The following is a 26,996-nucleotide window of genomic DNA, read 5'->3' as shown; positions in this document are numbered from 1 at the left end:
CATCCTTTGCTCCCTTTATTGCCACACTGACACTGGCCCTGCGGAAGTGGAAGGAGGCCACACAGGACTGGGTGCCATTTTGTATTCTTGTTTCGCAGCCAAATGAAAACACCCTTACTTGTTAGAGGCAGGGCTGCTGATTGTTGTGTCCCGGTTGTTCAGAACCTAAGAGATTATTTCCTGGGGGCAAAACCTGATCAGAGAAGGAAGGGCCATTTTAAAGTCTTTTTTCTTCTAACCCTCATCTCTTCCTACATGCCCCCAAGCCCCCAAGTATTATAATGCTATTTCTTGGAAGCTGAGGAATACCACTTTTTTTCTTTTGCTACTTGAGAGGACTTTAAAAAGCTAACTCAGTGACTGTTAGAACTATAAGAACCCTTAAGATTGTTCAGAGTTGTTCCAGTGCCAATTTTCATGGTTTCTTTTCTAATCTGGTCTTCTTTTATAGCACATGTTGCTCTGGGGCTTTATTCTTTTTGCCATACACCTATGGAAAGTTGGGAGTATCTTTTTCAAACTTTTCCCTTGGGAGGGAGATAGTTCCTCATCACAGGAAGGCTTCAAGCAGAAGGTGTCAGGGAGTTTGCAGGAGGCATTGCTATTCAGGGAAGGGCCAAACTAGTTGCCCATTCTAGATTCAAATCCTGCATCAGGCAATCACTACTTGCATGCTGTGGGGCAAGCTGTCACCTCTCGTGGGCTTGGTCTGTTCATCTATAAAATGAGGGAATGACTCAGTGGTTCTTGAGTTCCCTTACAGTTGTACATTTACACTCCTACAATTCTTTGAGTTTCTGAGGCCCAGAGAGGTTAGGTGATTACCTGAAGCTATGTGCCACCAATAGATGGCATGACTGAAGCTGACAGTGGTTCCTTTGCCTCCGCCAGTGACCAACTGGAACGTTTCTGGGGGCAAGCACAGAGAAGCCAAGATCTAGAATGGTCCGGCGTGGCTTCAGCTACTTCCTAGGCTCTCCCTGCCTTCTTCATGGAGTTTAAAGGCTTCTTAGGTGCTAGCATTCCAGGACCATGCCAGGCTGGCACACCCTCCAAGTCCAAGGCCCAGCACAGCTCAGGAGCATCAAGAGCTCACTACATCACTTTCATACTGTACTCTTTGCCTTTTGTTATGAAAGCTGAGAACTCAAATTATTCTCGCTGTCAAGTGCGCCACCGGCTTAGCAGGGATGGTTCTGCCGCCACACAGATGGGATAGATATACATTTCCAGATAATCTTCTTGAGGCTGATTTGATCTGGGGAGATTTTCATGCTAAGTGCTCAAGAATATTGTTGATTTGGAACTGCTCTCTGTGACAGGCTGCAAAGGGGGTGGGGACAAAACCTGAGAAGCTGACCCCCTCCTTTTACGTTTGAGAGAATGGAAGCCCAGGAAACTTTACTGATTTGCTCAGTCACCTAGGCAAATAAGCCCTGAGTCTAGAGCCAGTGTGCTTTTCACTGCATTGACTCTCAAGGCCAGTGCTCTTTCCACTACATCCACTGCCTCTAGCATGAAAACATATTCAGTAAAGGCGGACGGTGATCAACGGCAGAAGAAGCATGCATGCTGAGGCTGTGCGGGCCACCAGGATAAACGGAGGGATGGTGCTGGCCATCTCACTTAAGGCAGCAGCACTGACCCAGTGTGGTGACTCGAAAAGCACCTTGAACAGTGACTGCTGGATGTGAAGGCTAGAAAGTCAAAAAAGAAAACAGATCTTGTCCTCAGGAAGCTTATACTCCAGATAAATGTCCATAGAAACACAGAGCTCAAAGCAATTTAAGGAGGGAGAGACGGAGAAGTTTCCCAAAGGAGGTGGTATTCAAATGAATCCTTGAAGAGAGCCTGGGTTCTCAGGGACAAAATTGAGGAAGATGTACATTCCAGGCCTGGGAAAAGTGTCTGTCCAAAAGCCTGAAGATGGGAGAAGAGTGCTGCAAACTTGAAGAATGTCTTTGAAGAACCTGGCAGGCCACATCCAAGTACCCAAAAGAACACAATTTTTGAGCCAAGCATTCCATCATGGGCAACAGACTCTGAAAGCATTCTAAAAACCCACCAAGAGCCACTTGTTCAAAGATCATCAGAACCCAGAAACCACCAAAACATCAAACAGCCAAGGAACCGCTAAGTAAGCTGTAATTAAGACCAAAAGGTATGAAGAATCCAACAAAAATCAGGAAAGATGCTTACAAAATCCCAAATGGTAAAAGGAGAATCATGAGAATGGTTCATCCAAGAAGAGAAACCAGAATGAACAAAAGATCCTGATAAGGGCCAAGGGAATACTGAAAAGCTGACAATATTTTGTGCGCGAAAAATAATCTAAATATAAAGAGCATATAGATACAGCTGGTTGTACTGATACTCAATGTTAAGTTTCTAATGAAACGTACCAATACAAGGCAGGCTGTATACTGAGTGGCCAATAAAAGGGGTACAGGGAAAAGGTAGGAGGCCAGTGGCATCCAACTCAAATGGAAAGCTGCCACTGAACAATACGTAAGGATCCCTGTGGGCTGCACGTTAACTTAGAAAACAACATATTAACATTATCTATGTTTAACTATATCTTTTTTTGCTAAATATTTCTTAATGACATTTTAATCTGGTTCTAGCTACACTCAGGAGGGCAGCATGCTGGAGTTTGATGCCTCTCCCGCAGAAGATGCTGCCAAGAACAAAGGCGGAACAATCACTACATGCTGGATTGCTCAGGCACAGTACAATTATTCAAGTCCGAGTTAGAGCTTAAAAGAGTAGGGGAAGGTTTGTAAGGCTTGGGGACTGCCATAAGCGAGCAGATGGTAAGAGAGTATCTGAGGTGATTATGATGATGAGATTGGTGACACCCTAGCACTTCCAAAGGGAAATAGTGGCAGAGAAGGTAGGATGGGAGTCCTGAATGTCTGAAGATGGAGTTCAAACATTCTTACTGGCAACGGGGAGCTACGGGGCTTTAGGCCCCTCCTATATGATACCACATTTATACCTTTCCCTCCCATGCTCCTGGAGAGAGGATTGGATCCAAAGGTCCTTCCTCTCTTTCCTGGTCTGTCCATGGAGCTCGAGCTACCTTTTTAGATGAGAAGAACATCCTCCCCCTCCCTCTAAAATAGTGTTAACAGACTCATTAGTACACAGCTTCTATGTGGAACAATACTGTGATGTTTCCTGGGCTCTGGATTCAGGAAGGGGTGGAAATTTCACAAGGCTGAGAATCTTGGACAATGCTAGGTAGCACTTGGGCCTCAGTTTCCTCCTGATAAGATTTTTGACTAAATAGTCTCTTCCAGTTTTGACATCCTATCTTTTAGGATCCTTTCCATCTCTACTAAGGGACCCTTAAGTCTCTTTTATCTCTATTGTGGTGCTCCTCAAGGTTCCTGCTAATTCTCCCAGAAGAGAGGCATCCATGAGCTGGGGATTATTTGCCTTGGGGTCCCCTCCTCCTCCTCCTTTCCTCTTCCACAGGAAAGCCAAGGTCAGAAAGAGGAAGTGATGAGCTGCTTTTAGTCTTGGCCAAAAATGAAACAGGGAAGGAAATCAAAAAGAATGGCTAAAATCAGGGCTGGGGCGTCTTCCTGGGCAGCTCTCCCTGATAGCAAATAACTAATTTGGGGAGTAGATGCTGCTATCCCAACCAACAAACCTTGATTAAATGTTGAGGTGCCAAGCACAGTGTTAAGTGCTAGGGGCACAAATCCACATATAATATTCACAGGCTTGAGGATATATGTGCTGAGCGTAGGCACAGGCCTCCAGTAATCTGCCATTCTGGACTCATCACCAACTTCTTAGTTTAGAAACCATGAACACGAAAGGCTTTTTGTTTCGACATCTGCCAACTCCCCCTCTCCCTTTTCCAGAGCTAAGATTTTCCACACTTTTCCACACATTTGCTAACTGCTAAGTTCTCACATGAGCCTGTCATACATCTCCAGCTAGCCCAAAGCTGGAAAGCCATTGGATCAACTGCCTAAGGATGGACACTGCTTGGAAGAAAGCTAAGTAACAAAACTGGCCCCTCCTAGGACTAACCCCCACTCCCAGCCTCTTACTGAGGATGTCTTATCTCTGTTATCCAAATGCAAAGCAGAGACAAAAACATCCATCTTGGGGGAAGAGGGATGATATATGCAGGGTCCCAGGAAAAAGAAAGCCAGATTCTCTGGCAGTGATGCTCATAGAAGCCAAAGGAGGCTCAGCTTGAGAGGTAATAGGGAACACTAGTACCTGAAAGGGGTATAAAGGATGGGCTATTAGCACCAGAAGTAATCTTAGAGATGGATTATCAGGTCTCTCTTTCTCAGGATAAGGAGGGGAAGTGATGAGACCAGACACACCCAATCAGGGAACTTAAAAAACCAAGTCTCCTGATTGCTAAGCTAATGCCCATTTCTATCGCCATCCCTTTTCCTAGCACCCAATGGACCACTCCATGTCTCTATGTGTCAGTAATTATCCCTACTGGTAGCTTCAGGAACATCAGTGCTGAAAAGAGCTGCCATTTCTAGGGGTTGGGAGGACTCTTTCCTCTCAAGTGGCATGGAATTGGGAGTTGCTGATCAGAGTAAAGCAGCCCTCCAAATGCAGCTGTGGGATAGATATGGAGAAGGAACTCAGGAGGTTCCAGGGCCTGTCCAAGACTTTGCATTTCCCAATCATCCCTCTACATAAAGGAGCTCTTGATCTTCTCGGTTCGCTCCCCTGCTCTTCGACTGTCAGTGTAAGCTGAGTCGAAAAGACCTCCAAAGTTTGTACCCAAAGAGGGATCCCCTCTACAATATCTTCAACATATGATGACTTAGCTATTTAAATCAGTACTGACATCCAGGAATACTCCAACCATGCTGGAATCCTGTCCAAAGAAAAAGATGGGGCTCATCTGACATAACTTGTTCTTGAGAAACCCACATTTGCTCTTAGTGATCACCACTTTCCTTTCTATGTGCTTCATTTCCTAATTCACTTTGGTAGAAAGGACCTTGTTTAGGGTTCTTGGTGGATGTTCTTTTTTTTTCTGGAGATAAGGAGGGGATGGATGTTTGAATCTGCCATTTCACATACATATAAGGGGCAATAAATTCCATTAATAGCAGAATCTTTTAGGAGTTAACTGAATGAAAGAACAACTGTGTACAGTTTTCAATTAACTATAATTGAATTTTCTCACCAAAGAAAAATTCGTTACATAAAAATATGAGCAATACCACACTAGTTTGGACCAGTGTTTCATCCTACCTAATATCCTGTGATGGAGGCACCAAGGGACATTTTGTAGGAGGGTACAGATGCCTTCTATGTCAACCTGAAATTTCCAAACATCCTGAGCTTCCTCAAGCAACCTAGTATAGCTCTGTCTTCTCTATTGCTATTCTCCTTCAATGTCTCCTCATGGCAGCAATCTGCCCCTGGGTTCTTGAAGATTATACCATGAAAGTGTAAGCTCTGGAAGATCCTAGCAAGCTAGAAAGGCTTCGAGACCAATTCTGGAGATAAGCTGTCTATTATCCTTAGATAATAGCTCGGTGCAGGAAGAAAGCTCATCCTCACATAGATTACCAGAGCGCTGGACTTCAAGCAATGAACCTTCCTGAGCCTGTTTCTACTTTGTGTCTATACCATTTATCAATGCGAAATTTTACCACCTGCAGTCTTAAACAGGACTACTTTTATCTTCAATCTACCTACTTTGAGTCTTATGGAATTTCTTCTAGGTCTTATATTTCAGGAATTAGAGAAGGAGTTCAAGAATAAGCTTGAGTTTGTCTTCCATCCCCACCCCCCCTTGAATTTGCAAGTGTCAATCATATCTAGGGTGACCATACACCTTGGATTTTCTGGGACAAGAAATTCTATTTCAAGAATAGAAAATGTGCTTTTAATGAAGCTCTGCAAAAGGAATTTTCTTTGCCAGACCATGTGTTCCAATTTTTGGTTCAGAAAATATGGTCACAACAGTCATACTTTCTGTTGCAGCTCAGACATAGCTAAGGTGGCCAGCTCCTCTCTACAGGGGAAGCTCATTCAGAGAAATCAAGAGAGCAAGGTCGGCATCCCACACTGGGCTCCCGAGGACTTTGAAGCTTTCTTTAGGCTCAGACCTTGTTCAAGAGTGAGTTTCTTTGAACTCCACCCTGATCTGAGATCATTTCTCACCCCCAGCCTGTTTTCCCTGCCTATAAAATGAAGAATATACTTGAGTTATGAGTTAAAAAAAAACAAACCTTAGATTATGGAAATGTGAATTCTTTTCCCGACTACTGTGGCCACTGTTCTGGTTCCTGGCCACACATCTAATATAGAGACTTTACCCTCTCGACTTCAGCCATGCCTGGGAGAATATCTGAGCAGACCTGGTGGCTCCTCATGAGCCACTTCTTGCCTACGGTCCCTTTCCCCAAGCTAGAGCAGCAGCACCTGATTTCTCACACTTGTCCCTAGCTTTTCATTCCCACCCACACATCTAATCCTCCTTAGTCTGTCATTCTTAGACTGTACCCCATGCACAAAGAGCAGCATAGATTTTGAGCTAGGACGCCCTTTATAGAACATCCAATCCAACTTCCTTTTAAGAAGGAAGAAACTGAGACCCAGAGTGGGAAGATCAGGTGGGGTTAGATCCTCTGACTGGGGACCTGCCTCAGTTGCCATGACAGGGCTGAGAACTGATGCCAGCCTGATCCTTTTCACTGGCCTTGTCCGAACCTGGCCAGCTCCCACTCTTTCTTGGGGTCATGTAGGAGAAGGCTGTCATAACTCCCTTGCCCATAGTAGTTTACACTTCACAAAGTATTTTCTCCCTAATTCTGGGGAGATAGAGTATGAGAATTGTTATCTCCAGGAGACAAACAGGTTAAGGCGACATGCCCAGAGTCCGAAAGTTAGTAATAGAGCAGGATTCAAAATCAGGTCAATCTCGACTCAAAAAGCAATTCCCCTTCTCTGATCACATGCCCTAATTCTGGTTTAAAAAAAATAGTCACCCAGCACTACTCAGCCATTGTTGTTTCTCGAGCCTTATTCTTTTTAGTGAGGCCCAGAACTATATGGATACAGCAGCTAAGGGGCCAGGGCATAGGGAATAGTCCCCATCGAGGCCCGGAGCCCTTTCCTGGCTGATAATTAGTTCAGAGCTCGTGGTTCTGTAAGTACAGCTTGGCTAGCTCTTTCTTAAATGCATTAGCTTGCCAGCCCTGCCCACACTGCAGCTCATATGCTGCCTTTCTGCCCACTCGTATGGGCTCCTTTATTCTTGTGGCTTATTTCCATGAGCATGTTCCTCCCCAGAAGCTAGCATAATCTGCAAACTTGGAGACTGCACGATGTGACTTCCCTCCACCCCCAAAAGAATTGCTAAAAATGTTAAACAAGGCACATACACTCACACACACACACAAATTCTCCATCCAGTGTCAGTTACATTTCTCTTTATCATCCCCAATAAAAAGCATTTATAATGTAACACATTCACGCTGGCAAGGGCCTTAGTGATCATCTCATGTAATCCAATTCTCTTCTTTTAAAACAGAGGAACCAAGGGCCAGCCAGGGTCACACACCTAGTGAAGTGACAAAGCTGAAAGTTGAACCCAGGTCTTCTGTCTCCAGGATACTGCCATGCAGAAGCCCCTTAGAAACCAAACTTCAGCACCGAACCTTTCGAAAGCACCAACTCAGACTCACTCTAGTAAGTCTCCATTTTATGCCCTGAGTACAGCAATCTTGCCTTTTGTATGAGGAAAGCTGTTAACTAAAAAGATGCACGGAAAAGGGACAAATGATACAAATTCATTTCAAAATTCATTGAACTCACAGCTTTGGAGTTTCTCAATAAATTACCACAGAAATTTGATATTCCTTCAAAGATTAAACTGCCACAAACTAGCAGAGGTACTCCTCAAACCCAAAGGAGAGCAGTTGCTGCTCAGGGCCTAAAGGGTTACAGCTCTTTGCTCATTCCAAGAACATTTTTCTCTTCAGCAACGTTTATTAAGAGGGCTTCTCTCAGCAGCCATTGCACTCATGAACACTTTCAGTTCTTTCCCCTCATTATATAATAATGGGTCTCCATACTATGCTTCTTCTCATACCCAACAAGTGGCCTGTGTCACTTCAGAATCTGTCTCCAAGTGATGGGGAGCCATTTAAAGGCTCAAAGCGACCCCAGAGAGAGGCTTTTCTCTGGAATTATCTAGGAATGATGTTACTTTTAAATGCTACAGAACATCTGGCAGCCAATCCTTGGGCCAAAGGAGACCCACGATCTACTGGAAAAAGCACCGGATTTAGAGGGGGGAGAACCCAGATTCCAACCAAGCTCTGCCACTGGCTACCTTGCTCTTGGCTGAGTCACCCTTCTGGACTCTGATTTTCTCCTCTGAAAATTGAGATCAGACTTGATCTGTGATGTCCTTTCCAAGGTCCTCTCAAGTTAAATTATGTTCAATGGTCTATTACGAGAAGCCTGTTTCCACATATGTGATTGTAGCTTTCTTGCTGACAGTTCCCCACGATACAGCAGAAAATACCCTCAGGTCTGGCAGAAGATGTGGGTTCAACTACTACCTGGGTGACCAAGAACATGGCACTTCTCCTTTCTGTGACTCAGTTTTCTCATCTGTAAAACGAATGGGTGCACCAGAGGACCTCACTAAAGCCCTTCCATGTCTAGCGCCTTAATACCACGATCTTGTGCTATACAGCCAGAATGCTTGGTTTATCAGGGGCAGATCCCTAAGTAATTACAGCATCCGACAGCTTTGCCATGCTCCATCTCAGAGAGTGGTTAATTCAGTCTGGGGCTGCAGAGCCAAAGGGCAGCCAAGAGTTGACACAATTCTCCGGGTATTTTAAGTCAAGGGAAGGTGGGGTAAGAATGAGGGAATTTCTATGACTTGGGGAACTCTGTCTGACTCAAAGATCCGTGGAGATTAAATCTGCCTAGTCAGAGGGATATGGTAAGGAGGGGGTATCATGGGGAACACAGATTGGTTCCAAAAGCTCCCAAGATGGGAATGGCCACAGAGCTGAGAAGTCATGGAGACTACCAGAGCCCAGCATGAAATGAATTTATAAACAGAGTCCAAGATATAGTCGAGTCATAGTTTGTCTTCTTTCCTCCCTCTGCCATTTTACAGATGGGGAAACTAAGACACATCAAAGGGAAGTGACCAGCTCAATAGCTAATTAGTTGAAGTACTACCTCTTGGCAGAACTACTACTGGTAAGAGATTAAAGGGTACATGTTCATCTTTCCCCTTGACTGTCAGGAGCTCAGCACCATGATACCCACAGCCACTCTATACAAGGCTGCATAAGAGATGAGATTGTGCCCATATCTCTATGCCTCATCTGCATTGCTACCCCCCCCAACAGGGAGAGTCAGTGGCTTCTCTTCTTCCCTCCTCTCTAGCTGCACTATAATTCAATAAAGGCAATTCAAGTATCCTCTGACCAGGGTGACTGTGTGGGTCCCTGGAAGGGGATGGCAAATAACAGCCTGCCATGGGGGCAAGGAGACAGAAATCTTTCTTTCCAGAAGCCCTAGGTTAGGTTAATGAGGCCAAATAGAGCCAGTCCCTAAGGATATTTTCTACCTTGTGACAGCTCCTTATGGAAAGTACAAGTAAAAAGGGGAGAAAAAGCTGATCCACAGCATATATTAAGTAGAAATCTGGCTAGCTTGGCCCAGTGTGGAGAGGCGATGTGCCCCAACTCCCCCACTACCCTGAAGCCATTTGAAACCCTTCACAAGATGAGCAGGAAAATGACCAGATCCCCAGCAGTTCTCAGGCTCCCAATCCAACAAGTAGTAGGCATTGAAAGCCTACTGTGTGCAGTTACTGTGGGGAAAACAAAGAACAATCAGATCCCAGTCCTGCCTTCAAGAGCTTACAATTCAGTAACTCAGACAAAACAAGCACACAGTTGTAGAATCTTAGGGCCGTAAGAGCCCCCAGAGACCACGGAGTCAGTTTATGGAGAGAAACTGATGCCCAAACAAGAGACTTGGCCAAGTTCACACAACCAGTCAGTGGAAGAAATGGCCTTGGCACCCAGGTCTCTGGCCTCTAGCCCATTGCTTTTGCACTCCACATAAAACCAATGAGGAAACGATTAGACATCACAGCAAGCTGTGCAAGAGGTCAGGGTGGGGCAACAGAAAAAGAGGATGAACACAGAGCTTCCAAGAGAGGCAATGAATCTGGGCTCAGGGCTTCTGAGCTTCCCTTACCCTCCCACCAGCCACAAATTCCTCACAATGAGGCTCAACCATCTCTACTGCCCATCCGCTTGAGTCCAGTTTTCCAACAAAATACAGCAAGCTTTCAGATATCTAGTCCCGTCCAATTGCCCAGGTGCCTATGGCCAGGGTCCCTTGGCCAGGGTCAGCAGCAAGCTGGCCAGATGCCCAAGCAGAGCACTTCAAAGGACTGCAGCAAAAGACAGCAGAGGAATGGACCAAGTGACTGAAGGCAGCATCCAGGGGCTCTCTGGAGGTGTGCTGCCCAGCAGCACTCTGCCCTGCCCTCCTCCCCCCACAACTGCAGCAATCCTTATGGGAGTGCCTCTGCTAGGAATCGCTCTTCCATCAGGAAGAGCCTTTTCGTTCCCCAAGAGCCTGGATTCCCATCCTTCCCTCTTCCCAGAGAGCCTCTCAAATCCTCCTTCCCCCCAAAAAAAATCAAGGTGCTCAGTGGCCCCAGCATTCCCTAGGGCCCACCCAGGACTTCTCATGCAAAAGGAAGAATGGAGCTGCTCCTGCAGCCATTGCCCACCTCCTAGGCCCTGGATGGTCAGTCAGGAAAGCTCCTAATACAGCACAGACTTTTCCCCCCCCTTGTGCTCAATTACCAAGGTGGTACCAGCCCAAACTGGGCTCCACCCCTGATTTAGTTAGCTCCCATTTCCAAGGCAAACACTTCTGGGTCTTCCATCCTGGGATCCTGAGAGGTAGGAGGATGGAGTGAAAAATAGGAATATTCCAGAGGAAAGAGGGCCACTCTGCTGCTGGGGCCAGGAATCTGGGCGGATACATGCCCCTGAGAGAGCTCTCCTCCCCTCACCTCCCTCGCTGCCCAAGGATTCGCCTGGGGGGGGGGGGGGTGAGGAAGACTACCTCAGCCCTCTGCAACCAAGGGCTCCTAGCCTCCCACCCATTCTCTCTGGAAAGAGGGGCAAACGGAAAGCCAAGGGTCCATCTTACGAGGGAACAGGGAGTCTAGAGCCAAGCCCCATCTTCCCCCCATCCCCCACGAAAAGGCCCGGCTAAAACGAAGATAACCAAGTCCCCAAGTTTCTATAAATTCTGCATTGCCCGTTGGAGGGGGCACACGGATCAGGGACCCTCACCCCGATTCCTCACCCCCCAGGTTAGAGGGAGAGGAAGAGATACCGAAGCCCTGATCGCCCCAACCCTACCCCCGGCCGGTCCGATAGACTGGTCCGGTGCCCCCTGCTCCCTCCCCTTTACCTCTTTGGAGAGGGGCTGCAACGTGACCTCTTAGCGCGGACTGGCGCAGACGAGGCTGCGGCTGCTGCCCGACCCGGGGCTCACGGTGCCTGGCCGGAGATGGACTAGGACGCGGAGGAGGAGGAGGAGGCGGCGACTGGGAGGGGACCCGGGATGCAGATGCAGCTGTCGCTGCCGAAGCACGCTCCGCTCCCCTCCCTCCCCTCGCCCTCCGCAGTGCTTGCCGAGCGCATGCGCCCTGCGCATTGACTTGTTGGGAGGGGGGGGGGGGAACCCTGTCTGGCTCTCTTGCGCTCTCTGGCCCGCTCTCCCTCTCTCCCCCCACCCCACCCCCTCCTTCGGCCTCAGTAGCCGCCGTTCTCCACCCTCCCTTCCCCCTCCCCGCCTCCCCTCCCGACTCGCTGCGCACTGGGCTTCTCCTGCTGCCTTATTGCGGTCTGTGGGGACCTAATTCTCTCCACGTGCCAGGTTGGGGAGGAGGAGCAAAGTGGAGGAGTATTTGGGGCCACGGTGTGAGGGGAGCAGCAGACCTCGTGTCGCCCCTGCCTTCAAACCCCGCTGTCCACTGGGTCCCAGCGGGCCTCGCACCTTGCGCCGCTCCCTGCTCCAATCCCAGCAGGCTTTACACTTCTCGCCCCGCCCAGTACGGGTCCCTGCAGGTTTCTGGTGCCCTCTTGGGCCTTGAGCTTCTCCACCTTTGCCCCGACAGGGGGCCTCCAAGCCGTTGTTTGGGCCAGTCGGACTTTCTCCTCAGGGGTCTCAGCAGGCCTTGAGCTTCGCTCCCTCACAGGTCCCAGCAGGCTTTGCACTTCTCGCCCCGCCCAGTACGGGTCCCTGCAGGTTTCTGGTGCCCTCTTGGGCCTTGAGCTTCTCCACCTTTGCCCCGACAGGGGGCCTCCAAGCCGTTGTTTGGGCCAGTCGGACTTTCTCCTCAGGGGTCTCAGCAGGCCTTGAGCCTCCTGCTTTATTCCCTGACAGGTTCCAGCAGGCTTTGCGCTTCGAGTTTATTCCCTCATGGGTCCCAATAGGTTTCTGCCGCCTCTTGGGCCTTGAACTTCTCCATCTCTGCCCCACTAGGGGGCTGCGAGACTTTTCTTTTGGAGGGGGGACCAATATGCCTCTCTCTTCAGGGGACCCATCCTCCTCCTGGGAACTTGAGGTTCTTCCCCTTCCTCCCATACCCCTCAACCATCTCCCTCTTGGACCTCATTCCTCTCCCTTTGTGAGGTCCCAGCATGTCCTTGTGTCCTTCCCCTCACAGGTCCCAGCCAGCCTATGGGGCCTTGAACCTTTATGACCTTCGGACCTCACTATCAAGCCCAGAGGAACTGGATATCCCAGAGATGGATGCCAAACAGCCACGATGCAGCCAAAACTAAAGGGTGATGTCTACCTTCTTTCTCAGACCACAGGCCAAGTAGCATGAACTAGGGCTGACTGAGGTCAACTGATCTCAGAAGCTATCAGCAGAGGTAAGACAGACAGGAAGCCAAGGGACTTCTAGCAGACTTAATGGGGCTATGTTCCTCACCCACCACTCAGGTTCCCTACCTCAGTATATCCCCTAGACCCCAGCCATGTGCCTATCCCAACTCCTACCAAAAAGGTGGGTTACAGGCAAGGGTACAAAAAGCCTGAAACCACTTGGTATCTCTTGTCATCTGAGGTTAGACACACCAGGGTGGGCCCCAACTCATAGCAAATCTGAAGGATATCCTCATGCTCCTATTATTCACTTTGACTCACCAAATAGTTCTAGCCTACCTGCGAGATTTCCCTCCCAAAAGAGCAGATCACACTAGGGGATGGGGATTGGGATTCCATAGTCCCAGGACAGCTGGCTCTGTTCCTGGGACACATCTCACCTAACTTGAAGAGCCTCTGTCCCCTGCTTTCTCTTCAGCATCCAAACCCTGTAGGTCCCTGACACTGCTGCCCAACCTAACTGCATGAACTTCTCCCATATTGGGGTGTTTGTGGGGGAATTGGAAAAGTTGACACAACAGGTACCAAGGGGTGAGGACTTACACTTGAGTTTCTTGTTTTGAAAGTAAGTTGGGAAGCCTGCAGGTCCAACTCCAATTAAATGTGAAAGGGGATATTCTACTTCTGTCCTTCCCCTTGTCCCACTAAGTAGTTGTGTCCTACAAACCAGTTGGATCAGGCACAACAGGGGGTCCTAGAGGCCCTAGGACAACCAACCCCTATTCCTTGGACCTGAAGAGGGTAAGTCCCCCACCATCCCTTTGGTCTCCCAAACTCACTAGCGTGAGCACTCTAAATACAAAATTCCTATAAAAAAGGAGGATGTAGGGTGGACACATAGCAAAGAGTACCAAAAGTGGGAAGCCATTGGGCAGCTTCCTATTAGGAGAAGTCAGAGATTGGGAAACCAGCAAGCCCCAACTCCCATCAAACTTCAAAAGGTATATCCTCCAGCCCCCATGATTCCCATTGGCTCACTACGTAGCTGCTTCCTGCCTGCCTGCCTGCCAGATTTCCTGCCAAAAGTGGAGGGGAAACAGCAAGAGGGTTCAGAGGTCTAAGGCCATTCTGCTCAGGTTCCTGTCTCTGAGAGGCCAGGAGGCAAAGGGACCTAACTCTCAGTAAATCCAAAAGGGAACATTCCCCTATTCCACATCATTTCCTTCTGTCTGGCCAGCTGGACGTTTCACCAAAATTGGCAGGACAAAAAGGCCAGTTGGATGAGGCACAACAGGGGGTCCCAGAAGCCCCAGGACATCGGTTCCCTCTTCCTGGGACATCTCTCAGCAAACCTGAAGTGGAATATTCCCACCCTCCCTATGCCAATCCATCTCCAATTCCCACTAGATCCCTGGGACTCTGCACTAGTATGATTTGTGGACCTCTGCCCCAAAGGGGAAGGGGTGGATGGGTAGAAAGCAAGAGTATCAGATGGGGGATGACATTGGGCTGACTTTTCTTCTACTATAAGCCAGGAAGTTGGAAAACCTGCAGATTCCAACTCATAGCAAACATGATGGGGAATTACCTTCTGCTCCCTTTATTCCCCTTGGCCCAATTCATAGTTGTCTCCTATCTGCTAAATTTTCCTCCAAATTTGGCAAGACACAGCAGGGGTTCCAAGAAGTCCCAGCACAGCTAGCCCCTGTTCCTGAAGCATGTGCCACCTACCACCTTACCTACAGGGGCTATGTCCCCCAATTTCCCTTCAGCCCACCAAACCTACCAGGCACTTTACACCACTGACCAGAATGATTACATGAACTTTTACCAAAAAATAGAGAGGCCATCATTGGCATATAGCACAGTATCCCAGAGTGGGGAGGCCATTTGGTAAAGCTTCATATTACTAGTGGTCATAGAGTTGAGAAGGCTAAAGATCCCAACTCCCATCAAACCTTAAGGGGGATGTCCTTCTGGTCCCATCATTTCCCGTGGTCCAATAAATAGTATGTCCTAAAATCCAAATATCCTGCCAAAAATGGGTGGAATGTAGCAGAGGGTCCCTGTGGCCTGAGGTAATTTCACCCTTTTTTCAGACTTCACAGATGCTAGAAGGAAGACAGTCCCAATTTCCATCATAAATGAAGTGGGATGTTCCCCTTCACCCCATTGTTATCCTTGGTACCTATAATATACCAATGTACAAATGTTGGATTTGCTGCCAAAATGTCTCCAGAGTGAGCAGGGCATCCTAGAAAGCCCAGTACAACTGGCCCATTAACAGTAAAAGGTTTACCTAACATGAAAGCGCTGTTTCTCCCAAATTCTGTTCAGGAGGATATCCTGAGCCCAGCATTTCTCTTGGTCCACTGCCTGCGCACCTGTGTGCTCAATTTCCTACTAGAAGTGGAGGGGATACAACATGGAGTGTATCTGAAGAGATGTGAAGCTGCTTTGCAACTCTTCCCCTAGTCTGGGATCAGATGGGTCAGTTTGGACCCCAACTTCTATCAAAACTGAAATGGAGATATCATTCCATTCCCATTGTTTCCACTGACCCAATAGGTAACAACTGCTTGCCTGCCCAGCTTCCCACAAAAATAGAGCGGACACAGGAGGTGATCCCAGAGGCCTGTGGCCATTCTAAAGGTTGATGAGAGTTGTTCCCATCATTTCCCTTGGCCCAAGAGTTCTGTCCTGTTGGATTTCCTTCTAAAACAAGTGGGACAGAGCAGGGTTTCCAAAGGCCTGAGGATACCTGGCCCCTGTTCCTGGGACAGCTCTCACCTAACCTAAATTGGAATAGCAGCCAAAACCGTGTCAGGCTCCTATTTCTACTACATCCTGGGGAAATTTGGCTAGCCTTCCTTAGGGACATCCCATATGATGTCCTAGGATACTTATCAGCAAAATGGAAGCAAAATAATCCTCTCCAGTTTTAGCTAGGCTCTGATCCCTATTAGATGAGTGGGGACCACTTGTGTGGTTGCTTTAAGGACCTTTCCCCAAAAAAGGAAACAGTTAGTGGGTTCACAACAGGTGTGAGAGATGGGTGAAGCCACTGGGCACAATTTTCTGTTACTACAAATCTGAAGCTCTGGAAGTCTCCAATTCCCATCACTCCCAAGTGGGTATATACCGCCCTGTTCCCATTATTTTCCTTGGCCCAATAGATGGTTGTAGCCCACAGGCTAGATTTCGTGCCAAAATGGGTGCCAGGAGTGCCAGAATCCTGAGATCATCTTCATCCTGTTCCATCACACCTGAAGTGGGACAAATCCTTGTTCCAATCATTCCCAATAGATACTAGGAGGTTATGTCCTAACTGCTAGATTTCCTACCAGAAAAGTAGGGACATGAAAAGGGATCTTTGGGGCTCCAGGACAGCTGGCTTCCAGGACCCCTCTCACCCAATTTGAAGGGCCAAAATCCCTCTGATCCCAGTCTATCTCTGATCCACATTAGATCTCTAGGGTCCCGGTCATTATGCCTTCATGATCTCTGGCCAAAGTGGGATTAGGGGTGTGTGGTGGACACCACAGCAGGGGATCTCAAAGACAATGTGGTTCCTCATTCAGAAGTTTCTTAACTGGCGTCACAGATGAAACGGGGAAGATATCCCCTTGACCCCATCATTCCCCTTGTCCCACCAGGTAGTTGTAGCCTACTATTTGATTTCCACCAGAATGGATGGGACACAGCAGGGGATCCAAAAACACCAACATAGCTGATCTCTGTTTCCCTAGATACATCTCAGCACACTTAAAACAGCAAAGACTCCTATCCCATTCCAGATTAGATCAACGGGACCCTTAGCCAACTTGCCTGCAGAAATTCAAATAGGTTGGAAGGGGGGATATTGTACCACACAACAGAGGGTCCCTGAACCCAGAGTCCATTTCCCCCTGCTCCTTTCTCTAAGTCAGAATCAAAAGGCAGAGGCATAGTATCAAACCTAAAGATGATATGCCTCTGTTCTCATACAACCCAACTGGCCCACTTGGTAGTTGTATTTTACCTGCTCCATTGACAGCCAAAATAGCAGGTAGGAGGTCCCAGAGGTCCCAGGACAGTCAGTCTCTGTTTGTGGGACATTTCTTATCACCTAAGGCAGCTCTGTTTCCCCAACTTCCCTTCAACCCTGAATACCCACTAGGTCCTCAATACCACAAACTCCTTCCAAAATAAGAGTAGAGTGGAGGCCGGTGGACACACAATAGAGGATATTTCTCAGAGGCCATTTTGCTCCTGTCCCTTTCTCTGCAGATCAGAAGAGCCAGAGGGCAGAAGGTTTCAATATTATTCCTGAAGGAGATAATTCCATTTCATCATTTTCCTTGGTGCACTGGGTAACTGCATCCTACCTACTAAATACCACCAGACATAGCAGTAGTATCATGAGAACCAAGATAGCTAGTCCCTATTCTTGGGTCACCACCTCTCAGATAAGGTGATGAGGCTATGTCCCCCCTTCCCGTTAAGTCTCCCATGTCCACTAGGTCTTCAACATGACTGATCAGTGTGACTTGCACAAACTCCTGCCCAAAAAGGGAGGGATGGATTAGACACATAGTAGGCAGTCCCAATCAGGGAGCAAGCAGCCTCTATCACACCTGGAGAGGGACATGCCCCTCATTCCATCATTTCCGTTGGCCTATTGACTACTTAATGTCCTATTGTCAGATTTTCCAAAAATAGGTAGATCGCAGCAGAGGATCTTAGTGCCCCAAGAACATTTCAACCTGGGAGATTGCCTCTGGAAGGCAGAAGGCACCAAGTTTCCATCCTACTTGAAGGAGGATAAACCCTTCTCCCACCATTTCTCTTGGCACACAAGTTTAGGTAGGTTTGTCTATAGAATTAATCCTGAAAAAGGAGTAGTGCACAGAACGTGGTGCCACAGACCTGAGATGACTTGGAAAGTCTCATTCCTGTTACTGGAGGACTGAGAAGTCAGGGCAAGTTTCAACTACCATCCAATCTGAAAGGGCTTCTCCCTGGGCTCTCATCATTCCCCTAGGCCCACTAGGTGGTTGTGCCTACTAGATTTTCTGCCAAAATGAGTGGGGAAGACCAGGGGTTCCTAGACTCACCCTGTTCCTAGGACACCCATCACCTAACCTGAAGGTGCTATATCCCCTTTCCCAAACCACTGTGTCCTTGATGCCACTGGCACAATTCTTGCCCCCAAAGGGAGAACTTGAAGTAGACACATAGCAGGGGGTCCAAATTGGAGAAGGCCATTTGGTTTTGCCATCACTAGAGGGCATAAAGTTGAGATGCAAGCAAGCCTCAACTCCTGACAAACCTGCAGGGGAATACCTGTCTATTCCCATGATACCCTTTGTCGCAGTAGGGTACTTGCCTTCCCACAGCTCCATTTCTTACAAAAACAGGAAAGGGGTCCCAGCAGGGGATCCAAAAGGGGAGGCCATATTTCAACATTCTCTATTAGAGATCAGAGCTGGGAAGTCATCAGGCCCAAAAGCAATTCAAGTCATAAAGAGAATATCACCTCTCATCTAATCATACTCCTGACTGAAAGATTATTTGCCCAAAGTGGAGGCGTCATAACAGAGGATCTCAGATGTAAGAAAGTTTCTCATTTCTAGAGGACAGGGAGTTGGGCAGCCAGATGAGGTGAGAGGTATCTCCCATTTAACTCCCAGCACACCTACAGGGGAGATATTCCCCTAAAACCATCACTCCCTTTGTGGGACTAGATAATGGTCACCTAAACACCCAATTTTTTGCCAGAAGTGGAGGGGGCACAGAAGGAGATCCCAGACATCTGAGGTAATTTAGTACTTCCTCTTCTGGTAAGAAAAGATTGACCAGAATGGGCCACTCCTTCCATGAAAATCAAAGGATAGATAGCCCCCCCCAATCCCATCATTCTCCTTTGCTCGTGGTTAGTTGTATCGTAGGGCTTAATTTCTGCCAGAATGAGTGGGACACAGCAAAGGGTCCAGAGACTCCAAGACTGCTGGCCTCTGTTCCACTGAACACAACACAGTAAATTTAAAAGAGCAAAGACCCATGTCCAGCTCTGCTCCATTATCTTTCCAGATAAGATCCTTGGAACCCTGGGCCAACTGACCTGCTGGAATTTGTCAAAGTGGGGAGGACACTCAGTAGGGGATCCCTGAATCCATAGTCCATGTCCCTGTCTTCCTTTTTCCAAGTCAGAGTTCGCAAAGAAGCCCAATTTCCATCAATCCTGGAGGGTTAAATCCCTCTTACTCCCATGATTCGCCTTGGCCCCCTGGATGGCAAGATGCCAGGGACACAGCAGGGAGTCCTAGAGGCTCAAGGATAGCTAGCTGTTCCTGAGACTTGTCACCTTTCCTGAAGGGTCTCTGTCCCCCTCCTTCCTTTCATTCCCCCATCAGTTATGGGTCCCTAATTCCACTGGCCAGCCTGACTATACAAATTCCTGCCCCCCCAAAGGGAAGGGCTATGAGGGGGGGAGTAGGGAACTTAGCAGGAGATCACTGAGGTTGTAGATCATTTTATTCCATTTCTTTTGACTGGAGGTAAGAGAGGTCCTAAAATATTTCATTCTTGAATTAGGATATTCCTTATTTCTCCATCATTTTCCTTGGGCAAGAGGTACCTGCCCAATTTCCTGCCAAAATGCCTCAGGATAAAGGTTCCTTGTTCTGGGACACCTCTCATCTACAGTTTCCCAAACCCATGAGGTCCTTGACATATATACACATATTGGTCTATATGAATGAAGAATTATTTCTCAAAAGGGAGGAAGGGGTATGTTCTGGGTGGGGGTTGGGGTGCCATTCAGCATGGAGGCCCACAGAGAGGAGACCAGTGGGTTGGTTTTCCACACACTGGGAGTCAGAGAACTGGGAAGCAAGCAGCCCTTGGATGGGGATGTGTGTCTGCTCCCATCATTCCCCTTGACCAACTACTTACTTGTCCCTTGACTGCTCCATAACCTACAGAAATGAACAGAAAAGGCAGGGGTGGGATGGGGAAATGGCTTCAGAGCAGGGTTCTAAAAGAGGGAAAGCCATTCATAAGAGTTTCCTGACACTAGAAGTCATCGAGTTGGGAAGGCTGCAGGGCCTTCCCACCTAAAGGACAACATACATCCCCTGCTCCCATCATTCCCCTTGGTCATTAGGTATTTTTATCCTACTTGTTGGATTTCCTGCCAAAATGGGTGAGACACAGTAAGAGATCTCAGGACCCCTAAGACAACTGGATGCTGTTCCTGGGACCCTACTCAGGAAACCTAAATGGGCCAAGGTCCCCCTCCCTGGTCAGGCTATGATCCATACTAGACATCTTGGTCCCCACACCAGATCACTCAGACCAAAATGGGGAGGGGCAACTGGGCACACAGCTGAGGGTCATTTGGTGCAGTTTTCAGTTGCTAGAGGTCAGAGACTTGGGAAGAAATAGGCCCCCAACTTCCCTCTCACTTCAAGAGTAGAGATACACCTGATCCCATTACACCCTTGGGCCCTATAGGTACTTGTGTTTTATGTACCAAACTTCCTGTCAAAAGTAGAAGGGACATGGCAGGGGGTCTCAGCTATCTGAGGTCATTCCCCCCAGTTCCCTTTTCCTACTCAGAAGTAAAAAAGGCAGACAGACCCAACTCCCATCAAGCCTGAATGTTGATATCCCTTTGGTCTCCTCATTCCCACTGGCCCACTAGGCAGTTCTGTCCTATCTGCCAAATTTCCCCAGATAATAGCAGGGAAACATCAGGGGTTCTTAGAGGTCCCAAGACAGCTGTCCTATGCTCCTAAAAGACCTCTCTTCTAACTAAAGGGACTATTGTCCCTCAACTTCCCTTCACTCTGATACCCACCACGTCATCAACACCACTTATCTAGTCAGATATCACGAACTCCCTCCAAAAAATGGCAATTGGGGTGGGGAATAGGTAGGCATACAGCAGGAAGTCCCAGAATCCCAATGCCATTTTCCTGGAGGTCAGAGTAGATGAAAGGCAAAGGGTCCCAACTTATATCATTTCTAAAGAGAGATATCCTCCTTCATCCCATCAGTTTCTTTGGTTCGTGAGGTATTTGCCCAATTTCCTCTCCCCAAACTTCAAAACAGTAGGGGTTAGTAGGGGCCCCAGGACAGCTGGTCCCTGTTCCTGGAATTACTTCCACTCCACCTGAAGAGTCTAGGACTCTAGGGCCTCCATCTTTTCCTCAGTCTCCCATACCCACTAGGTCTTTGTCACCATCGGCCAGCCTGAACTCCTGCCAATTCAGGGAGGTGGTAGGGGAGACATAAAGGAAGGGGGTCCCATATGACGGAGATCATTTGGTAGAGTATCCTATTACATGATATGAGAGAGTTAGGAAGATTTATATGCCCAATTCCCATGAAATCTTAAGGGAGAGTATCCCATCATCCCCATAGCACCTAGAAAGTTTTATCCTACTTGTTCCATTTCCCAAAAAAAATGGACAAGGAGATGGCAGAGGTCCAAGACTGGTGGATGTTGTTTCAAGGACATGTCTCAGGTAAAATACCCCTATCCCAATTCAGGCTGTGATCCCTACTAGATGGGTGGGAACCCCAGTGTATACCTTTTAAGGACTTCCCCCCCAAAAAGGGAGGGGAGATTGAGCACAAAACAGACACCTGGGAGCAGGGGGGATGGAGGCAGTTGGGCATAGTTTACTTTTATAAGAGGTCAGACTTCAGAAGACTGCAGTCTAAAAATTCCCATGAAAACTGAAGGGGGATATCCCACTGTTCCGCTCAAAGCCCTTCCCTACTTGCCTTCCTGGTTTCCTTCTGAAAGGAGAGGGAACACAGCAAAGGTCTGAGAGGCCCGAGGTCATATTGCTGAATAGACATCACTACAGCCATGAGGAAGAAGGACTTGATATGCATCCATCCTGAAGGGAATATCCCCTGTGTCCCATCATTCCCCTTGGCCTAACTGACTTGTGCCTGATCTCCCTGGATACCCCTCACTGAAACAAAAGGATCAATGTCCCCCCAACCCTGGGTAGGCACCCATTGACATTAGATCCATGGGACCCCTGGCCTGTCCTGAAAAGGAGGAGGAAACATGTGGGCACACAGCAGGGGGTCCCAGGGTCAGGGGAGGCCCTTGCCCACATGAAGTTTCCTGTTCCCAGAGGTAAGAGACTTGGAAAGCAAGCTGTACACATACCCATCACTCTGAAGGGAGGACACCCCTTCTCCCCAACCTCATTGCAGGATGTCCTTTGGTTGATGAGCTTCTTGGGTCTTCACCTGATTTCCTGTCAAGAGCAAAGGGGAAACAGAGTCCCAGAGGCCCCAGAACCCTGCCTCTCCTGGGATACCTTTCACCTCGAATGAAGTTTCTAGGGTCCCCCACCTTATTTTCAGTCTTCCATACTCACTACATCCTTGACATCACTAGTATAGGTGACTTCCAGAAAATCCTGCCCACATAGGGAAAGGATTAGGAGGGTTTGGGGGTATTGGGGGGATTGGCTCATAGCACTGTGTCCTTGGAGGCCCTGACTCCTATCCAACTTTGAGGGTACTATCCACCAGTTCCCATCATTTACCTCTGTCCTAAAGGCCAGAATTCCTCCCAAATGGGTGCGACACATTAGGGGGTCCCATAGAAGGAAGCCATTGGTTGCAGTGTCCTCTGACTGGAAGTCAATGAGTTGGGAAGCAAGCAGCCTTGACTTCGTCATTCTGACAGCGGACACTTTCCACACCAGATCCCATCGTTCCCTCAGGCCCATGGACTAGCTATCCTACCCGCTTTGTTTCCCACCAGAAGTGATGGGGCACAGCAGAGTTTCCCAGAATCCTTAGGATGGCTGGCTTCTGTTGCCATGGACACAACCCCTCTGCCAACAGCTGGTCTGTTTCCACTCAAGATCAGTTCCTTGAGACCTTTGTCCAACATTCCATCAGGGACTCCAGACAAAATGGGGGCAGGAGGGGTTGGCATACAGCAGCAGAGGGTCCCTGAATTCAGAGTCCATCTCATCCCTCTCCTTTTTCTCCAAGTTCAAAAGACAGGGAAGTCTAATTCCCATCAAGCCTGGAGATCCCTCTGTTCCCATGCTTCTCACTGGTCAAAGACTGGCAGTTATTCCTGGGTCAAATGTCACCTTATTGCAGTGGGACAACACCCCCCCCCAGCCCCAATCACAATCAGGCACCAGTTTCCACTACTTCACACAACCCTTTGCCAGCCTGACTTAGTGTGTTTACCCCCCAGAATGGAAGAGAGTAGATGGGCACACAGCAGGGCTCTCAGAGGGAGAAAGAAACTGGGTTCAATTTCTAGTTATTACATGTCAAAATGTTGGGAATTCTCCAGGTTCTGACTCCTCTCAAACATGGAGGATATCCCCCTGATCCCATCTTGCTTCTTGGCCCACTAGGCACTTGTATTCTACTGAGTAGATTTCCTGACAAAATGGGTGAGGAAAGCCAGGGACTCTCAGAAGTGCCCTGACCCTGGAACACTGTCACCTAATTTGAAGGGGCTATATCCCCTATCTTCCTTTCAGCCTCCTTTGACATGTAGGTCCTTGATGCCACGAGTCAATGTGATTGCACAACTCCTGCTACAAAAGGGACAGCTTAAGGTAGACACATAGCAGGGGGTCCAAGTTTGGGGAGGCCATTTATGGATTTTACCATCACTAGAAGACACAAAGTTGGGATTCAAGCAGGCCTCAACCCCTGACAAACCTACAGGGGGGATACCTGTCTGTTCCCATCATTCCCTTTGAGCCAATAAGTAGTTGCCCCCTGACTGCTCCATTTCTTGAGGAAATGGGAGTCCCCTGCTGGGACCCAAAAGGAGAGACCATCTTTCAACATTTCTACTACAGATTAGAACTGGGAAGTCATCAGGCCCCAAAGCATTAAAGTTAGAAAGAACATCATTCTAATTCCACCTAGTCATTTCCTTTTCACTACCAGGTAGTGGCCCCTGCCTGAAAGATTACCTGACAAAAGTGGAGGGGACACAGCAGGGGTTTCCTGAAACCTGAGACTGTTTGCCCCCATTCCTTTCTTCAAGGTAGAGAGGTTAGAAGGTGGAGGGTCCCAACTCCCATCATTCCTGCTTTGGGATATTCCCCTTAGTCCTATCATTTTCCTCAACTCAACAGGGACTTGTGGCCTATCTGCCCAATTTCTGAATAAAACGCCTCCACAAAGATCAGGGGATCCCACAGGCCTCAGAATAAATGATCCCTGCTCCTGGGACACCTCTCACTTTACTTGAAAGGCTATGTCCCCAATCTTCCCTTCAGTCTCCCAAGACCAAGAGGTCCTAGAAAACATTGGCCAGACTGAAATTCTTCCTCGTGAAGAAGGAAGGATCAACACATAGTGGGGGGGTCCAGGGTGTGTGTGTGGCCATTTCATGGAGTTTATCACTGTAAGACATACTGGGAAGCAAGCAGGCCCCAACACCTGACTGATCTGAAGGGAAACATCTGTCTGCTGCCATCATTCTCCTTCATGCCCTCAGTAATTGCCCCAGTGACTGCATTTTCCACCAAATAGGATGCTCACAGCAGGGGGCAAGGGAGAAGCCCTGTCAGGAGGCCATTTTGCATGATTTCTGTTACTATGGATTCTTCAGCTGGAAAGCCAACAGGCCCTCCAGGCCCATTCAATCTGAAGGGGGATACACCCCTGATCCCATCATTCCCTTGGGCTCCTAAATAATGGTCCTGGACAACTCACTGCTCTTCTGGGGACACCCTACCTTCAATTCAGTCTCCCAGGATCACTAGATCCATCCTAACTACAAGAACTCCCCACCCCAAACAGAGAAAGGGGGAAGCAAGGGCACATACCAAGAGGGATAGGGGGACCACTGCCCAGAGTTTCCTGGTACTAGATGTCAGAGAACTGGGAGCTTATAAGGTTCAACTCCTATCAGACATGAAAGAGGATGTGGCCTTGATTCCATTATTTTTGGATAGATGTCTGCATCTGTGTCCTGCAGGCCAGATTCCCCACTAAAACTGGGGCAGGGGGCATGCACTGCAGGAGTGTCAGTGGCCTCAGGATTGCTGGCTTCTGTTCCTGGACACAGCTCATTGAACCTGAAAGACCAAAGTCCTTGTCACTCTGGTCAGGCTCAGAACCATGCTAACCTCTGAGAGGCCAGGCCACACTGCCTTCAGGGTTCCAGATCACAATGGGAAGAGGGGATATGGGCACACAGAAGGAGGCCATGGGCACAGTCACCTATTACTAAATGTCAAGAACTGGGAAGAAAGCAGGTCCCCATCCCCATCACACCTGAAGGCTGAAGGGCCTCCTGATCCCTTCCTGACCTTGGGCCTCCTAAGTACTTGTTTCTTATCTGCCAAACTTTGTCCAAAGTACACAGCAAGGGATCCTAGAGACCTGAAGTCATTTCCCCTATTCCTTTCTCCAAGGCAGAGAGGTCAAAAAGCAGAGAGGTCCAAGTTCCATTAAGCCTGGTGGGGGCTATCCCTCCGCCCTCATCATTCCCTTTAACCCAGTAGGCACAATTGCCTGCTTGCTTAATTTCCTAACAAAATGGCAGGGGCCCAGCAGCAAGTCCCAGAGGTCCCAGGACAGTTGACCTTTTGTTTCTCTAGACACAACTCAGTAAACTTAAAGGGGCAAATATATTCCCCCCAAAAACACCAGTCCATCTCTGCTCCTGACTGGATCCTTGGGACCCTTGGCCAGCCTGCCTGTGGGAACTTTAACAAAATAGGTAGAGCTGGCAGTTATGGGCACATGGCAGCAGCCATCTTCTAAATCCTGTTCCTTTTTCCAAATCAGAATTCAAAAGGTAGAGAACCCCAATTTCCGTGGCAGGGACTATCCCTCTGCTCCCATCATTTCCTTTTGCCCACTAGGCCTACTAGGCCCATCATTTCCAAAATGTCAGGAACACAGCAAGGGTTTTTTGTGGCTCCAGGGCAGCTGGTCTCTATTCCTGGGACATGGCTCAGCAAATCTGAAATGGAGTAGTCCCCCCCCATTTCAGTCAACATGTGATCCCCACTAGGTACCTGGGGATCCTTGCTACACTTAAGAATCTCTCTCCCCACAGTAGTACAAGAAACCCTGGGCAGGCATAGAACAGGTATGCTGGGTAGAGGAAGTCATGTGTTTCCATTTCCTGTTCCTAGAAGTCAATGTGTTGAGAAACCAGGAGGCCTTCCTCATTTTCCCTTGGGTCTCCCATACCCACCCACTAGATCCTTGTCACCACTGGCCAATGTGAAAGGATGAGGTAGGGTAGAAACAGCAGGGGGTCTCAGAGGGATGTCTGGGGCTAAAGAGCGCATTTGGTGCAGTTTCTTATTGCTGAATAACAAAGAGTTGGGAAGCATTGTAGGGCCCAACTGCCATCAAATTGTAAGGGGGACACTCCCCTGACTCCATCATTCCTCCCAGCCCACTTGATAGTTGCCACCTGCCTTCCTGCTAAAGGGACAGGCACAGTCGGGGGTCCCAAAGGCCTGGGACTGAGAGGACAAGGGGAGACCCAACTCTCGTCAAAAAATGACAGGATATTCTTCTGCTCCCATCATTCCCCTTGAAGTAATCCAGGATAGTGACACATATCCTGGATTTCCTTTCGAAATGGGAGGACAGCACAGGGATTTCCTGAGGCTTGAGGCCACCTGTTCCTGTGTTAGCTCTCACCTAATCTAAACTGGAATAGTATCCCAACCCCTGTCAGACTGCCATTTTCACCACATCTCTGGGAACTCTGAACATCCTTCCTTAGGGTCATCCCACCTAAAAGGGGAGGGTCAGCATGGGGAAGGAAGGTACACAGCAGGGGTCACACAGTCTGCCTTAGGGACTTCCCCCAAAGAGGGAACAGTTGGTGGGTTCACAACAGGTGTGAGAGGTGGGGGAAGCCACTGGCACAATTTCCTGTTACTACATGTCAGAGGCTCTGAAAGCTTGTAATTCCCATCACTCCCAAAGTGGGTATGCCCTGTTCCCATCATTGCCCTTGGCCCAATAGGTGGTTGTAACCCACAGGCCAGATTTCCTGCCAAAATGGGCAGGGTACGGCCAGGAGTGCCAGAGTCCTGAGATCATCTTCGCCT

The 26,996-nt window shown here is 48.4% G+C and overlaps 1 protein-coding gene across 1 annotated transcript in view; it reads right to left on the bottom strand.

Annotated features, from left to right (window-relative positions):
• LOC141549001 (actin-binding protein WASF3-like) overlaps positions 1-11,664 on the bottom strand; it is an 83,682-nt gene extending 72,018 nt beyond the window's left edge. The window contains exon 1 of the mRNA XM_074278366.1: positions 11,485-11,664. The gene's annotated coding sequence lies outside the window, so the exon portion shown is untranslated. The remainder of the gene's footprint in view (positions 1-11,484) is intronic.
• Between the last annotated feature and the right edge of the window lie 15,332 nt (positions 11,665-26,996).

This window comes from Sminthopsis crassicaudata, chromosome X (genome assembly GCF_048593235.1).
Source record: "Sminthopsis crassicaudata isolate SCR6 chromosome X, ASM4859323v1, whole genome shotgun sequence".
Classification (NCBI taxonomy): Eukaryota; Metazoa; Chordata; class Mammalia; order Dasyuromorphia; family Dasyuridae; genus Sminthopsis; species Sminthopsis crassicaudata.
Note: the sequence above shows the minus strand (reverse complement) of the source record. Positions and strands in the feature narration are given on the sequence as shown.